At 44.8% G+C, this 18,571-nt stretch overlaps 1 long non-coding RNA gene across 2 annotated transcripts in view; it reads left to right on the forward strand.

The window, feature by feature from the left end:
- LOC138755795 (uncharacterized) overlaps positions 1 to 18,297 on the forward strand; it is a 34,227-nt gene extending 15,930 nt beyond the window's left edge. For both annotated transcript variants that reach the window (XR_011352564.1, XR_011352565.1), the window contains exon 3: positions 10,286 to 18,297. This is a non-coding gene — a long non-coding RNA (uncharacterized lncRNA). The remainder of the gene's footprint in view (positions 1 to 10,285) is intronic.
- Positions 18,298 to 18,571: the final 274 nt, after the last annotated feature.

Here is an 18,571-nt window from a genome sequence, read left to right on the forward strand (position 1 = left end):
TCCCCCATCCCCTTGCCAAAGTAATCCTTTATACAGAAGCTTCCAGCGCTTTATGACATTTGAAGTGGGTGCTGAATGGCCGATAAAACTGATGTGATTTATTATTTTTATTTTATGACACATTGATAGGGTCGTCAAAGAATGGCTATAGAACTCTAATCTTAGAGATTTGTACAGTACTGCCTTATTATGTCTTGTATAATTGTTTAAGATGCTTTAGAGTGTGCATTAAAAGGAAAAATAATTACCAAATATGCGATATGGTAAGAGAAACTGACGCTAAATAAGGGCTGTATGTACTTGTTCCAACTTAAATACAAATTTGAGTTAAAGACAACCCTCGGTAATGGAAATCGTATTTAACCCGGGGACTGCCCGTATTTATTTTCCATAATTTTATTTTTCCATTTGCTTGAAGTTTCCAGTTGCTTTAATTCTGGATAACGGAGATTTTACTGTACATAGTATAAAGAAAAAGAAATAGATGGGATGGGATGAAAGAGGAGATAGAAAGCACATGTGAAATATGGGTTGATTGGACCAAATTACATCTTGTTTTAAAACAACTAATGCTTGTTGAAATTCATGTGACTTTCGCAGTAATTTCAGGTGGGTGAAATCCCTCAGTCCAGTTAGCCAATCATTCCACAATATTTTCCTGTATGTTTTTCTAATGGCCTTCAATCCCTTTTGTTGATAATACCTACAAATTCCTTCTTGATACTTATTAATGTTACTTTAGCCACTGCTTATGTTGGCAAATACTCTTCCGACTAACTCTCCTTTCAGGGTGAAGTTTCCTCGTCCACGTTCCATTTTTTTCTCTCAAGTTGCTCACCTTGCTTTGTAAAACATTTCGTTGGGATTCTAAAGACAACAGTATTCCTTGCTTGCATTGCATTTATCCAAACTTTCCATAATTTAAACCAATTTTACAAAATTACATGTCCTGTGGCGGTACACCATTAGGCAGGCAAACTGGCCTCGCTTGTCACGCACGTGGCGGGGCAGCCGGCCAAAATGGCGCCTTCGGGGGTTTCCTCCTGACCTCGGCACCGGGCTCAGAAGCCAACACTTGGCAACCCACGTGATGCCCCAGTGACATCGGGGGCCCCCCGGCGCGGTTCTCACCCAGGTCCGGGCTGGGAGTACAAGACCAGCCAGACAGCCTGCAATAAATCGGTTTTGCTCACTGAATTCAACCCATCTGGTTGTGCAATCCGTCAGTTAGCAGTGTAGCTGCCGCTACAATTGCTGACCCCGATAGGTTCAAACGTCTTTGAACCTGACATGATCATCCCTTCAATCAACGCTATAGCCATCAAGCTTCCTGACTTCTGGGTTCAGGAGCCAGAGACCTGGTTCAGCCATGCAGAGGCTCAGTTTCACCTCTGCCAGATTTCATCGGGTTTGACCAAGTTTTACCATGTTGTTGCCGCCCTGGACCAGGCCACCGCCAAACAAGTGCTGCACCTCATTCAGCACCCACTCGCGGAAGATAAATACAGGACCATCAAGCGGGTGCTCACTGGCTCCCTCGGCCTCGCCAACATGCCACTTGGATGCTGCGCTTTGATGCCTTGGGGGACAGAACTCCAATCGAGTTGATGGACAAGATGCTCGCGCTCATGGGCGATCACACCAACTGCCCAACCTTCGAGCACATCTTCCTCGACCATCTGCCTGAAGACATCCGGCCGTAACTGTCCCAGGAGAGCTTCGTCAACCCTAGGAAGGTCACTCAAAAGGGTCAGGAGCTATGGCTCGAATGATTCCCGGAGGGCTCAGCAGTCCAGTAGGTTACAAGTCACGGGGATGACCACGCCAAGCCTTCCTCAAGTGCAGCAGGGGCCTCAAAAAGCATAGCCAGAAGCAAGTCATCCACTTCAGGCCTCTGATTCTTCCACCAGAGCTGGGGAACCAAGGCTCAGAAATGTCATCAGCCTTGCTCATTCCAGGGAAACGAGCAGGCCGACCTCTGCTAATGGCTGCAGTGGCTGACGAACAACACAGCTTTCTCTACCTGCAGGATTCAGTCAGCGGCCGACGCTTCCTCGTCGACACCGGGGTCCAGATTAGCGTCATCACAGCCACAGCCATCGAGTCCCAGAACTGGCCTCAATGACCTCCCCTTCGTGCAGCCAATTCGACGGAGATTCGAACGAATGGAGACAAGACCGTCCATTCCCAGATCGGCTAGTAGAAGTTCTCTTGGAGGTTCACCATTTCGTCCCTCCCAACTGCCATCCTGGGTGTTGACTTCCTCCTCGCCCATGGACTCCTGGTCGACATTCAAGTTAGGCGATTGGCAGATGCCCGTACCTTCCAATTTGTTCGGCTCAACGCCTCCCATAAGGCACAACCACAGATGGCCACAGTCAACACGCCCAAGGATGAGTTCCAGTGTATCCTGGACGAGTTCCCGTCCCTCCTCAAGCCGCAGTTCTCTGCCGCCTCACCACGCCATGGGGTGTTTCATTACATCCCCACCCAAGGCCCGTCGGTTCATGCCAAGGCACGTCGGCTCCCACCGGATAAGCTCCAGATAGTGAATGAAGAGTTCTCACATCTTCAGGAGCTGGGGATCATTCAACGCTCTGACAGTCCTTGGACCTCACTACTCCACCTGGTCCCAAAGGCCTCTGGTGGCTGACGCCCCTGCAGAGATTATCGATGGCTTAACGACACGAAAGTACATGACCGTTACCCGATCCCTCACATCCAGGACTTTACAGCCAACCTGCATGGCGCGAGGGTATTCTTCAAGGTCGACCTGGTGTGCGGGTATCACCAAATCCCGGTGTACCCCGAGGACATACCCAAAATTGCCATCATCACCTCCTTCAGCTTGTTCGAGTACCTACGCATGCCGTTCGGGCTCAAGAAGGCTGCCCAGACCTTCCAGGGCCTCATGGACACAATGGGCAGGGATTTGAATTTCGTATTCATTTACCTGGATGACATCCTGGTTGCCAGCTGAGACTGGGCACAACGCAAGTCTCACCTGCGCACTCTCTTCTCCCGACTGGCTGACTTCGGCCTAACGATCAATCCAGCCAAATGCCATTTCAGGAAAGTGTCCATGCAGTTCCTGGGCCATACCATCACGGCCAAAGGAGCTACACCTGCTGCTATGAAGATCGCTGCAGTCAGGGAGTTCCCACAATCGGACAACCTCAAGGGGTTACAGGAGTTTGCGGGTATAGTCAATTTCTATAACCGCTTCATTCCAGGCGCTGCACGCATCATGCGCATCATGCAGTCTCATTGTGGCCAAAGACAAGACACTCGCTTTGACTCCATAGGCCAGCAGGGCATTCGAAGACACAAAGATACCCTCACGAAGGCTACCCTGCTCGTCCACCCATGCATTGACATGCATATGGTGCTCTCCGTTGATGCCTCTGCCATGGCCGTCGGTGCCATCCTGGAGCAGCAGGTGAACAGACAGTGGAAACCACTGGCATTCTTTAGCTAATTTCTTCACCCGCCAGAGTGCAAGTATATTGCTTTCGATCGTGAGTTGCTGGGCATGTACTTGACAGTGAGTCATTTCTGCTATTACCGACCACAAACCCCTCACTCAAGTGCTTGCTATGGCAAGAGATCCCTGGTCGGCCCACCAACAGCATCACCTCTCTTTCAGGTCAGAGTTCACCACCGACATTCGACACAAGGCAGGGAAAGACAATGTAGTTGCCGACGCACTCTCACGACTGGCCATTTGAGCGCTGACACCCAGCCTCGACTTCGACCAGCTCACCCTGGACAAGAAGTCCGATGAGGAGGCGTGGGCCTTCAGGACTGCCATCACGGACCTGCAGTTCCAGGACCTCATGACTCCTCACGGTGAGGGCACCGTCTTGTGCGATGTCTCCATGGGCACCCCGCGACCAGTGGTTCTCCAGCAGTGGCGCAGGCAAGTCTTTCACCATATCCATGGCCTTTCCCACCCTTCCATCAGGTCCACGGTCCGTATTGTGGCAAAATGTTTTGTCTGGCACGGGCTTCGGAAGCAGATTGTGGACTGGGGCAGAACTTGCACCCATTGCCAGCTTTCCAAGGTACACAGGCACACCAGAGTGCCCATACAAGATTTTGAACACATCCGGGAATGGTTCAACCAATGTGGACGTCATCAGACCCTTACCCGCTTCCTGAGGTAACTATTACCTTTTCACAGTGGTAGACCGCACCACTCATTGGCCCGAGGCGATGTTTCCATGGACTCCTACTCCCGAGCGTTTCTGAATGATTGGGTTGCCTGGTTCGGCATCCCGAACCACCTCACCAGCGATCAGGTCACCCAGTTCACCTCTGCGCTCTGGGCACAGCTCGCCAACAGGCTGGGGATCGAGCTACATCACACCACAGCCTATCATCCACAGGCCAATAGGCTAGTTGAGCGATTTCAACGCCACCTTAAATCAGCACTTATGGCCTCCCTCATCGGTCCTGACTGGGTTGGCGAGCTGCCTTGAGTCCTCCTGGACATCCGCTCAACACCCAAAGAAGTCCTACAGGCATCATCAGCCGAGATTATCTACGGTGCACCGCTAGCCCTACCCGGTCTATGGTGCACTGCTAGCCCTACCCGGTGAGTTCATCAATGCACTACACAATCCCCAGCAGTCACCATACGGTCTACTACCCTCCCTCCAGGCCCAGTTGGACTCCTTCACACCCTCACCGCTGCCCAGACATGGCACACGGGCCTCTTACATCCCCAGTGAGCTGTACGCCACAGAGTACATTTTTATATGGCAGGGCCTGTCCACAGCACCTTTACAAATACCACACAAAGGGCCGTACAAAGTCATCCAGCATTCAGGATCCACTTTCACACTGAACATCGGGGTAAGAGGGAGCTGTTTACGGTGGACAGGTTAAAGCCAGCCCACCTCGACCCCGCCAAGCCAGTTGTTGTGACCCAACCCAAGAAGCGAGGCCGCCCGGCAAGAAAGGACATTGGTGCCAGTTCTGGGGGGGGGTCCGTGAGGCGATATGCCATTAGGCAGGTGAACCAGCCCCGCTTGTCATGCACACAGCGGGGCAACCAGCCAAAATGGCCCCTTCGGGGGTTTCCTCCCGACCTCAGCACCAGGCTCAGAAGCCCGCGCTTGGCAACCCAAGTGATGCCCGGTGATGTCGGGGGCCCCCAGGGCAGTTCTCAGCCAGGTCCAGGATGGGAGTATAAGACCAGCCAGGCAGCCTGCAATAAATCAGTTTTGCTCACTGAACTCAACCCGTCTGGTTGTGTGATCCTTCAGTTAACAGTGTAGCCGCCGCTATAGCCCTTCTTTTAAAGAGTCGGGGTAGTTAATCTTTCCTCAAACGTCATCCTCTTGAGTCCTAGGAACAACTTTATAGTCCTGATCAATGCAGCTGCCAAGGTATGAATATCCTTTTGAAAGGAGAAGCCCAAAACTGCCAGATGTGCTTTCACTGGGCCAAATTCAAACTTGAAGTCAACTCTTTAGATTCATATACTAATCCTCCTGCATTTCACGCCAACATTTGTTGCTCTCTTAGCAGCAGGATATGTCGTACAGTGGTTGAAATACTGGATTATAATCCAAAAGTATGCAGACAAGACAAAAATTGGAGACAGTAATAGACTGAAGGGAGATAGAGGCCCAATGGGTGAATGGATAAATAGCAGGCAGATGAACTTTAATGCCAAGAAACGGGGAGTGCTTCTGTTTGGAAGGAGGGAATATAAATTGGAGGGCTCAATCCTTAAAACAATGGTTTTCAAACGTTTTCTTTCCTCTTACGTATCGCCTGAAGTAACCCTTTACTAATCACAGAGCACCGATGGCATAGGGATTACTTAAGGTGGCATGTGAGTGGAAAGAAAGTGTTTGAAAACCACTGTTTTAATTGTACCTAATTGACTCGTTATGTGCACAGATTCATAACTCTAAAGGAAAGGGGCCAATGGCAATTATTCTCAAGCAAAGTATTTCAGTGACAATTGGGTCTTGAACAGTGATTCTCAACCTTCCCTTCCCACCCATTTACCAATGCCTCACTAATCACAGAGCACCGATGGCATAAGAGATGACTTAGGGGTGACATGTGAGTGGAAATAAAAAGTTTGAAAACCACTCCCTTAAAAGAAGAAGCAAGATGAAAATGTGCACAGCTGATGGAAAGTAGCAAGGCAGGTTGAGACAGAGATTTACAAAGTACATGGGATTCTGGGCTGAATAAATAAAACCAGTAAAGTCAGTGCCTCAGGAAAGCAGCTTCTATTACCAAGTACCTCCACCACTCAGGCCATGCCCTCTTCTCGCTGCTACAATTGGGAAGGAGGTACAGGGACCTGAAGATGAACACCCAATGGTATAAAAACAGCCTCTTCCCCTCTGTCATCAGATTTCTGAACAGACAATAAACCACAGACACTGCTTCAGTTTTCTTCTCTTCTTTTCCACAAATTTATTTATTTGTTTTTTTGTTGAAAATGCAATTTTTTGCACCAGTGACGCTGGCGCAAAACAATTAATTTTATGACACGTTCATGGCAATAAATTCTGATTCTGGTTTTGAAGTCAGGAAGACTAGTTCTGAGTGCCATGCATTAGGAAAAGTTTAAATGGATTATTTTTTTTAACGTGGCCAAATACTTCAACACATACTTCAGCAAGGACCTTTAAATTTCATGCTGGATATTACAAAATAATGATTTTAATGTTCCAATAATATTTGTCATCAGCACATAATTATGGATCCATATCACTTTATTTAAGTGTTCCAAAGATTAGATTACATGGCTCTGCCAATTCAAAGCAGTTGTTTCAGCCAGTTCAGGACTAATCTGCGTAGATAATTACTGTAAGTTGATGAGGTCAAACATCATTTAGCCTGTGTATTCGTCATCATTTCTGATGTTCAAGATCAGTGCTGTCCGAGTCAGGACATCTGAACATCTCTCCATTGTACACACCTCAAAGAATAACACAAAGTGTCATTATTTGAAACAAGCAAAAGTTTAAAAAAAATGTTTGCTGGAATGTCTTAATTTCAATCTGTGCAAGAACTCGGTGGTTTGCTCTTAATAGTCTAGAAGGAGCCCAATAAACTCTCCAGATCAGCCAGCCAATCTGTTTCATTCCATTCCCTCATTTAATTTTTAATGTAACTTAGGAATACAGGCTCTTCCGGCCCACGAGCCCATGCCATCCAATTATACCAATCAAATCAACGCAATCATGAAGAAAGCTCACCAGCGGTGAGGAGTTTTGAGGAGATTTGCTATGTCACCAAAGATGCTTGCAAATTTCTACAGGTGTAACATGGAGAGCATTCTGACCGGTTGCACCACTGTCTGGTATTGGAGGGGCCAAAGCACAGGACGGGAAGAGGCCACAAAAAGTTGTGAACTTGGCCAGCACCATCATGGGGCATCAGTCTTCACTCCATCTGCAAGAGTCGGGGTCTCGAGAAAGCAACCTCTCTCCTCAAGGCCCCTCATCAGCCAGGCCATGCCCTCTTCACACTGCTACCATCAGGAAGGACGTACAAGAGCTTGAAAATGAACACCCAGCGGCCAAAAATAAAAGCTTTCTCGGCCATCAGGTTTCTGAACGGACAATGAACCATAGATTCTACCTCACTTTTTATCTTCTTTTGCATTAATTTATTTATTTTCAAAAAATGTAATTTATAGCAACTTTTGTACCTGTTGCTGCAAAACAATGAATTTCGTGACACATGGTCATGACAATAAATTCTGATTCTGATTCTAACCTACAAAGCCTGTACATTTTTGGAAGATAGGAGAAAATCCACGTAGATCACAGGGAGAACAGGCAAACGCTTTATCGACAGCAGTGGGTCGCTGATGCTGTTAAAGCATTGCACTAACTGCTATGCTGTTCATGTCATCCATTATTATTAATCTAAGCCCTGACATAGACTTGATGGACTGGATGGCCTATTTCAATGTTAATTTAATAATGTTAGAAATATGAGTGAATAGGTTCTCCTTGCATCTTTCCTGTATGTTCAGTCCAAAACTTTAAATCTGTATTCCATGACTTTGGGGAAAGTTTCTTTTTGCATGTTACATCTCAAAACATTTCCTAACCTGGGCCGGCAAACAGTTTTTGAGCAAATAATTGCAATAAAGCTGCTCAATCCTCTCCTCCACAGATTGAAAGAGAAACTCAATGTGTCCAAATAATGGTATTCAAGAGCACATTGGTGTATGTAGACATTTCTGGTTGCAGAAAAACCTGAGGAGACTTGCCTCTGTAGGTTAGAAAAATGGATTGTTCCCCATATCCAAAGAAAGTACAGGCATAGCTAGGTCCCAAATGAGTTCCAACGGAATATTCATGAGACTGATAGGCGTTGGAAGGAAACTGTTCTTGAACTCAGAGGTGCTGGTCTTTAGACATCTGTACCCTATGCCCGAAGGTAGCAGCGAGAAGAGGTTGTGACCACGGTGACAGGAGTCCTTTATGATGTTGGCTGCCTTCATGAGGCAGTGCCTCACATGCATGCATTCTCAATGGATGGGAGGTCAAAGTCCATGATGGATTTGACTGTTTTTGTTCTGTTTTGGAGCCTTCAGCATTCCTGGCAAGCCAAATTCCCAAACCAGGCTGCTTAAGTGCAAGCAGTCACTATACATTCCACGATGTACCTGTAGAAGTTTAACGGAGGATCCGATCTCATGACAAATCACCTCAGAAAGTAGAGGTGTTGATGTGCCTTCTTCATGATCGCCTCCATGTGCTGGCTCGAGGAGAGGTCTTCTGAAATGTGGACTCAGAGGACCTTGAAGGCTCCAACTTGAAGATGCAACGCAATCTAGTGTAAGACAGTATGTTTGGCATAACAATTAGTGCATAGCTATTACACCAGCAACCTGGGTTCGAATCCACAGCTGATGGTAAGGGGTTTGTACATTCACCTTGTGACCACATGGACTTCCTCTGGGTGCTCTAGTTTACTCCCACATTCCAAAGACGCACAGTGCTGGTGGCAGTGGCGAATTAACTGCCACCTAGATCCCTAGGCTGAGCTTTAGTAAGGCTCCCCCTGACCTTGCACCCCTGCCCCACCCTTTATCGAATAGAATAAAGTGATGTTAAGTTACGATAAATATCTTGTATCGTTGTACTATGTATAATGTAAATTTAATTGTAGCAACAACCCTTTCCAGAAGTGCTTTCATGTAATCACGTTCTGACAGGTATTGTCAAGTAATCAAGCCTGGTCTTCACTTGAAAACAGTTTGCAGTTAAAACAGAATACCTTACCTGTGCTTGGAGAATAGCACAGCCAACTTCTCTTTATTTCCTCGCTGTCAGTAGGGGAGCAGTAAAACATGAACTTACTAAGGTAACATTTCTGTTTACCATCATACTTTATAGATTTCACAATACTGGTATTTACGTTCCAACAAGCTTTGCTCCCTGACTTTAACCAGCATATGTGCGTGTTAACGTCAACTCATGATGTAATAACATCGTCATAGAACATAGAACAGGAAGGCACAGTACAGGCCCTTTGGCCTCAGTGTTGTGTAGACTCATATATCCCTTCCTAACAAAAAGTACTAAACCCCCCCCTACCCCATAACCCTCTATTTTCCTTTCATCCATGTACTTAAGAGTCTCTTAAATGCCCCCAGTGTTTCAGCTTCCCACCACAATCCCCAACAAGACTTACCCCTGATGCCTCCCCTTAACTTCCCTCCCTTCACTTTGTCCATGTGTCCTCAGGTGTTTGCTGATCCTGCCCTAGGAAACAGGTGCTGGTTGTCCACCCTACCTATGGCTCTCATAATCTTGTAGACCTCTATCATGTCTCCTCTCATCCTTCTCATCCTTTATCAGGTCTCCTCTCATCCTTTCCAAAGTGAGAAGTCCCAGCTCTGCTAACCTTGCCTCATAAGACTTGTTTCCCAATCCAGGCAACATCCTGGTAAATCTCTTCTGCACCCTCTCCATAGCTTCCGCATCCTTCCTGTAATTAGGCAACCAGAACTGAACACAATATTCTAAGTGTGGTCTCACTGAAGATTTGTAGTTGTAACATGACCTCTCTAATCCTGAACTCAATCCCCTTATTAATGAATCCCAGCATCCCATAGGCCATCTTAACTATCCTATCAACCTGTGCAGCGACCTTGAGAGATGTATGGATTTGCACCCCAAGGTCCCTCTGTTCATCCACATGTTAAATAACTGACCATTAGCCCTGTACACAGCCTTCTGGTGAGTTCTTCCGTCACGCTAAATTTGCTGTTTTATACTTCTTCATGCAGAAGATGGTGACGGTTTGGATCTCGCTGCTTGAATGGGTGGTCGAAGCAGAAACCTCATCCTTTGGTTCTGAGCTTGAAGTCTACAAGTCCAGAGCTTTAAGGTGTGATTACATTGGCTAGCTCCTTCTCAGCCTATCACAGATGGTTTGAGCTGAATGGCTTCCTTCTCTATTATTAACTTTAGAACTTCACAGAGGTCTTGGAGCAAGGTGAGAACTCAAAACCATTCTTCCTCCAAGGTCAAGATGCCAAGATCAAAAACAAATTTGTTGGGCCCAGCTGCACCAGTTCTTATTCCTGAATAAACCATCCCGGTGGATCCTTCTATCATGTCCATGGGAACATTGCCAGATTATAAAAGGGAAAAATGGAACAAAGACATTCAGAGCGACCTTGATACAGACAACTCTTCAAACTTTGGATTTTCTCCCAAACCCAACCTGTGGGTTTGTCATAATTATTCAAGTTGAGGAAACAGCAGAAATACAAGTGGATGTGCAATTACAGCTGCAATGTGAAGGAGATGATAGTGGCAGGTTAATTTGGGGATGCAGTGGAACTATCAAGAACACTGTTTAGTTGTAGTTAATTCACCACATCATCAATTAACCGGCCACAATATGGGAAAGCATCAAATTAACCAAAGCAAAGTCGCCAGAGGGATGGAGGGAATATTCAGAGGAAGATAACATTGGCTCCTCCTAATAGTGGGAGTGTTTCTGGACCTCGGCTAACAACATGGAGACAAGACTCAAGTGCCACAATTTGAAGAATTTAACATTAAATAATTAAGCATACCTGTGTAAATAAATATAAATAACGGTGTGTGTGAAAGCACGGGTTCATCTCATTAAGAATCCATCTGGTTATTTTTAATATTTACATGGTCAAAGCTGATGCCTGCCATTGAAACCAGTGCTGCCCAACTGCATCCAAATTAAACCCATTCATTTTGGAGGGTGGGAGGAAACCGGACATCCAGAGGACACCCACATAGGCCTTAGAGAGAACATAAAAACTCCTTTCAGACAGCGCTGAATTCAAACCCAGGTGGATGGTGTAACAACTACTTAAACTGTGCAACCCATATAGAACTCATCTAAATTGATATACATGGAAAGGTTGCTTTATGTTCTGTTAACAGTGACCCATGACCTTCAGGCATTGAGGCATCAAAATTTTAGAACATAGAACGTAGAACAATACAGCACATTACAGGCCCTTCAACCCTTGATGTTGTGCTGCCCCATGCATCCCTTCCCCAAAAAAAGTGCCAAACCCTCCCTACCCCATAACCATCTATTTTCCTTTCATCCATTTGTCTGTCTAAGAGTCTCTTTAATGCCCCCAATGTTTCAGCCTCCATCACCATCCCCGGCAATGCATTCCAGGCACCCACAACTCTCGGTGTTAAAAAAAACTTACCCCTGATGACTCCCCTAAACCACCCTCCCTTAACTTTGTACATATGTCCCCTGGTGTTTGCTGATCCTGCCCTGTCCACCCTATCTATGCCTCTCAAGATCTTGTAGACCTCTATCAAGTCTCCTCTCATCCTTTTTGTTCCAGAGAGAAGTGTCCCAGCTCTGCTAACCTTGCCTCATAAGACTTGTTTCCCAATCCAGGCAAATCCTGGTAAATCTCCTCTGCACCCTCTCCATAGCTTCCACATCCTTCCTATAATGAGGTGTCCAGAACTGAACATAATACTCTCAGTGTGGTCTTACCAAAGATTTGTAGAGTTGTAACACGATCCCTCTACTTCTGAATTCAATTCCCCTATTAATGAAGCCCAGCATCCCATAGTAATCTGTGCAGCAACTTTGAGGGATGTATGGATTTGAACCCCAAGATCCCTCGGTTCATCCACACTCTTAAGTAACCGACCATTAACCCTGTATTCAGCCTGTTGGTTAGTCCTTCCAAATTGCATCAACTCACACTTAACCGCATTGAAATCGATCTGCCACTCTTCTGCCCATCTCTGCATCCTGTCTATATAATCTTGTAACCTTCGACAGCCTTCAGCTCCCTCCACAACTCCTCCAACCTTCATATCATCTGCAAACTTATTGAACCATCTTTACACATCTTCATCCAGGTTATTTATAAAAATCACAAGGAGCAGGGGACCCAGAACAGATCCCTACAGCACCCCACTAGTCTCCGACCTCCAGGCAGAATATTTTCCTTCCATTACTTCTCTCTGCTTTCATCCTACAAGCCAATGTTTTACCTATACAGCTAATTTTTCACTGATCCTGTGATTCATAACTTTCTAGATGAGTCTCTCATGGGAGACCTTGCCAAATACTTTGCTAAAATCCACCTAGACCACACCCTATCCTCAACAATTTCTTTTGTTACCTTTTCAAAAAACTCAAATAGACTTGGGAGGCACAACCTTCCCTTCACAAAACCATGCTGACCATCCTTAAGTCGGCGGTACTTCTCCAAATGCTCATAGATTCTATGCTTAAGAATCCTCTCCATTCGTTTGCACACCACTGATGTAAGACTCACTGGTCTATAATTCCCAGGATTCTCCCTATTACCTTTTTTTAAACAAGGGGACCATATTTGCCATTCTCCAATCCTCCGGCACCTCCCCTGTGGCCAAAGAGGATTCAAAGATCATAGCTACTACCCCCAGCTATCTCTTCTCTCACTTCCCACAGCAGCCTGAGGCATATCGCATCCAGCCCCAGGGACAATTTTCATGTTTTTAAGAAGATCCAACACTTTTTCTTCCTTAATCTCCACCTTTTCCAGCACACAAGCCTGTGCAATTTCAACCTCACCATGATCAAGGTCCTTTTCTCTTGTGGATACTGACACAAAGTATTCATTTAGGACCTCCCCAATCTCCTCCGCCTCCAGGCACATGTTGCCTCCTTTATCCTTTGGTGGCCCCATTTTCATTCTTGTCATCATTCTGTTCTTCACATACTCATAGAACCCCTTGGGATTCTCCTTAATCCTACAGGCCAAGGCCTTCTCATGGCTCCTTCGAGCTCTCCTAAATCCTTTTCCTAAGTTCTTTCCTGGCTACCATTGTGTCCATCTCAGGGTTGCCGAATCTTGGTGGTCAGTGGTGATAGTCAATACTTCAGCAGAAGCCTTGGTGTTTCTTAAATATCCGTGCTTTTGAGGGGACAAGTGGGGGCTAGAAGGATAGGATCGGAAGGTGAAAGGGAAGGTTTGGCAGAAAAAGAGGAAGAGTATAATTGAAAAGATGAGGAAGCAGAGGGAGAATTTGGAGAAAAGAAATGGCAGGTGAACATGAGGTGGGAATACAGGTAAAGGAAAGACTCCGGCTGTCTACCTTAGCTGTGCCTCTCATAACTTTACGTGATTTTAACTTTGCATGTCACTTTCACATCACCACCTCCTCTGAAGGCTCACTAATCGTGCTGGATCTGGACCTCAGGTTGCCCATGAATCGAACAGGAGACTGTGTAGCTGCAGAGACTGCAGGACTGCTGGAGACAAACCGAAGGGCACATCGAAGAGCCTCTCCTTTGCTTCAATTTCTCTCATGCTGAAAGCAGCGCTGGGCATCACTAATCGTGATTCTTTGACTGTCCTACACCTGGCAGAAGGAAATTTTGTGTAATATTACATTTACATGAACAATAAAGGAATCCTGAATCTTTTATTCGAGGGAAAATAGACATAGCCTGCCCAATCAAATGTAACGTGTTAAATAGATTGTAGCCACAATCTATAATCCGAACATTTTATTTTTCACCATATTCAGAGTAAATATTCCTTCGGAACTCTACACAAATTCGCAGGTTGTGTAGAGAGAACATATCACCCAAAGGCAACAGTTCACCTCGACTGATTAATGGGACATTCAAATACTTCCATTAACAAGTCAATGTAATACAAGGCCATCTTGATCAATCAAAATGACTCATCAACTCTTTTAAATTATTCACCATGAAGTTGTTTGCTCTGGCCAAAATCTATCTCCACAACATAAGATGGCATCTCAATTTCCCATGGTCAGAATTTATCAATGATAAAACTTTTGTGGAATTTGCCACGTTCTGGTGCTTTCCTTTCTCCTCTTCAGGTACATCCATCATCCCCAAAGCACAAGGAAGCTAAAAGCAGATGATATCTTCTAGCCCTACCCTGTTGTCATAGGCAATGTGATAAATCTGTTCGCCCCCGTTTCCCAGAGGCTTTGGAGAGGATACTGTGGTGATATGTAATTACACCACTATATAAAGCAGTCCAGAGCTACTGTCTAGCCTTCCAGGTTCGTCTTGCAGAGAGACAAGACCTCTTAGTGTACATATTAGTTCATTAAAGCTGTCTTATACTCGCACTGCTGGTGTGGTTATTGTCAGTACAGATACAGAGCAAATGGAGCTTGGATCGGGACTACAAGCTGTGGTGAGAGCTTGGACAAACTTGAGTTGTTTTCTTGGAACATCAAGTTGGGGCGGGGGGTGGTGGAGGGTGAGAGAGGTTTATAAAATCACAAAAGGTAGAGATTTATAAAACTATGAGAGGTGCAGATGAGGTAGACTGTATGAATCCTTTTCCCCAGGATAAAAATATCATATACGAGAGAATATGTTTAAGGGAAGTGGGGGAGTGTCGAGTAGATGTGCATGGCAGGATTTTACACAGTGCCTGAAATAGGCAGTCAGGAGTGCTGGGGGAAGCAGATATATCCGTAGCTTTCAAGAGGTTTTCGAGAGAGACACCTGAATTTTCAGGGATGGAGAGGATTTGCGTCATGTGCAAGCATCGGAGTTTTAATATGGGTGTCCTGTTCAGTGCAGAAGAGCCAGTTCCTGTGATGTAGTTCTAGGTTCTAAACGCCAGTCTTAATTATACCATCACTCCCACTATGTATCGGTTCTCTTCAGCTTCTTCCTTCTATTATCTAGTCCTCTTTCCTCCAGTATTTTCCTTAGCCCTCATAAACTACCGGAGAGCAGGAATTGAGGAGCAAATTTGTACAGGGATAGCCGATAATTGCAAGAAACATAAGGTTGTGATAGTAGGTGATTCTAACTTTCCACACATTGACTGGGTCTCCCACACTGTGAGATTTTGTCAAATACATTCAGGAAAGTTTCTTTAAGGGCAGCACAGTTGGCATAGCGCTTATCACAACACCTATACAGCTCCAGCGATTGGGACCGGGGTTCGAATCCCGTGCTGTCTGTAAGGAGTTAGTACATTCTCCCGGTGTCTGCATGGGTTCCCCGGGAGCTCCGGTTTCCTCCTATCTTTTAAAACGTACCAGGGGTGTAGGTTAATAACCGCTGCAACCGTGTCTGCCTGTCCCGCATCGGACTTGTCAGCCACAAACGAGCCTGCAGCTGACGTGGACATTACCCCTCCATAAATCTTCGTCCGCGAAGCCAAGCCAAAGAAAGAATAGAGGGGCCGACAAGCGGGAGTGCAATACTGGATCTCCTATTAAGGAACGAGTCAGGGCAGGTGATGGAAGTGTGTGTAAGGGAACGTTTTGGATCTAGTGATCATAATGCCATTATGGCAAGGGATCGGTCTGGTCCTCAGGATGAGATTTTAAATCGAAAAGGGTTAATTTTGATGGTGGATTAGGACAGACTGCTCAATGTTAAGGTCAGAGTAGCACTATTACAGCGCCACCCACCAAGATTCAAATCTGCCACTGTTTGTAAGGAGTTTATACATTCTACTCGGGTCTGCGTGGGTTTAATCCTGGTGGTCTGGTTTCCTCCCAAAGATATACATGGTTAAGAACATAAGAACATAAGAAATAGAAGCAGGAGTTGGCAATTTGGCCCATCAAGCCTGCTCTGACATTAAATAAGATCATGGGTGATCTGATCGTTGACTCAACTCCACCCACCTGCCTTTACCCCATTATCCCTTAATTCCTTTTTTATGTAAAAATCTATCTAACTGAACCTTAAATATGTTTAATGAAGGAACCCCAACCACTTCCCTGGGCAGAAAATTCCACAGATTCACTACTCTCTGGGAAAACACTTTTTCCTCATTTCCGTCTTAAATCTACTCCCCTGAATCTTGAGGCCGTGTCCCCGAGTTATGATCTCACCTAGCAGTGAAAGCAATTTTCCTACTTCTACCTTATCTATCCCTTTCATAATTTTAAATGTTTCTATAGGATCTCTCATTCTTCTGAATTCGAGTGAGTATAATCCCAGGCAATTTAGTCTCTGCTCCTAGGTCAACCCCCTCATCTCTGGAATCAGCCTGGTGAACCTCCTCTGGATTGCCTCCAAGGCCAGTATATCCTTCCTCAAGTATGGAGACCAGAATTGTAAACGGTACTCCAGGTGCGGCCTCACCAGTACCTTGTACAGTTGCAGCATTACCTCCCCGCTGTTGAATTAATTCCTTTAGCGATGAAGGCCATCATTCAACTTGCCTTCTTAATAACCTGTTATACCTGCAACCCAACTTTTTGGAGTTCATGCCATTGGTGCTCTATGAATAGTAAGGGATTACTTAAGGTGGGATGTGTGTGGGAAGGGAAGGTTGAGAATCACTGATCTGGACCTAATTATTACTGAAATATTTTGCTTGTGAAAAATTGTCATTGGTCCATTTCCTTTTGAGTTATGAAACCGTGAACTAATTAGTCAATTAGAGACAATTAAAATATTAGTTTCCAAACCTTTTTCTTTCCACTCACATACCACCTTAAGTAAACCCTTACTAATCACATAGGGATTACTTAAAGTGGAATGTGAGTTTTGGGGGGCTGTTTGAAAACCACTGCTTTAAACCTTTCTCCTCCATGTCATGATGTCTTTTAAATGTTACAGTTTTTCCCACCTCTACCACTTCCTCAGGCAACTTGCTCCACAACCCCACCACCCTCTGTGTGAAAATGGTGCCCCTCCAGCCCTTTTTAAATCTTTGCCCTCTCACCATGAATCCAGGCCCTCTAGTTTGGGATTTCCCTACCCTGGGAAAAAGGCTCTGATGAATTACCTTCATGTTTTTATGAACTTTTATAAGGTTCTCTCTTAGCCTCCTGCGCCCCAGGGACAAATGTCCCAGCGTTTCCAGCTTCTTTTTTTATTATGAAGCCTGTCAATTCAGGTCACTTTTTGTTGAAGCCTCACTCTCCCACATCAACTGTATGGATGAGGGGAGCTTTGCTGAAATAGGACTCAGAAAATTATTGAGGACCCTTTCCATCAAGCACACAGGATCTCATCAAGAAGGAGGTACAGGAGCATCAAAATCAGCATTGCCAGGCTGGGAAATAGCTTCTTCCCACAGACTGGGACATAGATGAATGGTCTCCTGTAACCTTAGGTATCTTCTAAATGAAGCTGAGTAAATTATTCAGGAGTATTTATGCATATTTATTTTATGGTATATTTCTATGTATGTATGTAATTTTTATGTGCTGCTTGTAAAGATTAAAACCTTGTGTTTTTGATTCTTAGTTAATTTTATGCCTGCCTCTTTCAGAGAACTATTGTTTGTAGTGTTACCATAGTGACTATGATGTCATATGTCGTAATATCCACCCAGACTAGCAGTTTGCTCTTCATTCTACAAGATGTGAAGGAAGCGTGAGCACAAGAAAATTTTCTTTGAATTTTTGTATCTCTTTAAAAACCATTAAATATCTCTTTAAAGTTTTTGCATCATTTGTATCTTTGAATACTTTTTATATCTCGATCATACAGTAAATACTTTATTCATTGTTACAAAATTCTTAATGCAAAGCCATGAAAAATGTTTATCTGTTTATCAATGAAATAAAAGTACTTAGAGCAACAGCCACAGAGTTTGATTTGTTGGATAAAGAGATTAAAATTTGGAATATCACAGCTCACTCTTTGGAAGATGATAGTTTGAAATTAGGATATCTTAGAATAAGGAAAGTGTTGTCTATTCTGTGTGAGAAATGTATTTTGTGTCTGTATGTTTATGCACCATGGTCTGGAGAAATGCTGTTTTGTTGGGTTGTATATGTACAGTCAGATGATAATAAAATTGAACTTGGACAACTTTTCCATAAGTTTGAGTTTATTCTAACTCCTATACTTGGATCTAAATCTAAATTAACAATCAAGGAATCAAGGACTGACCCCAGACTCAAACACAGTCTTCAATTATGATCCTTTCCTTCCTGCTACTAAGCCATCATTGGATCCAATGTGCTGCTAGTTAATGGATCCCAGAGCCTTTTACCATTTTTGACTGATTGTCTGCGAGAGACATCAAAAGCCTTGCTAAAATTAACGTTAATTGCATTATTGATCTTCTTTGTCACCACATTAA

Source organism: Narcine bancroftii, chromosome 2 (assembly GCF_036971445.1).
Source record: "Narcine bancroftii isolate sNarBan1 chromosome 2, sNarBan1.hap1, whole genome shotgun sequence".
NCBI classification, from domain to species: Eukaryota; Metazoa; Chordata; class Chondrichthyes; order Torpediniformes; family Narcinidae; genus Narcine; species Narcine bancroftii.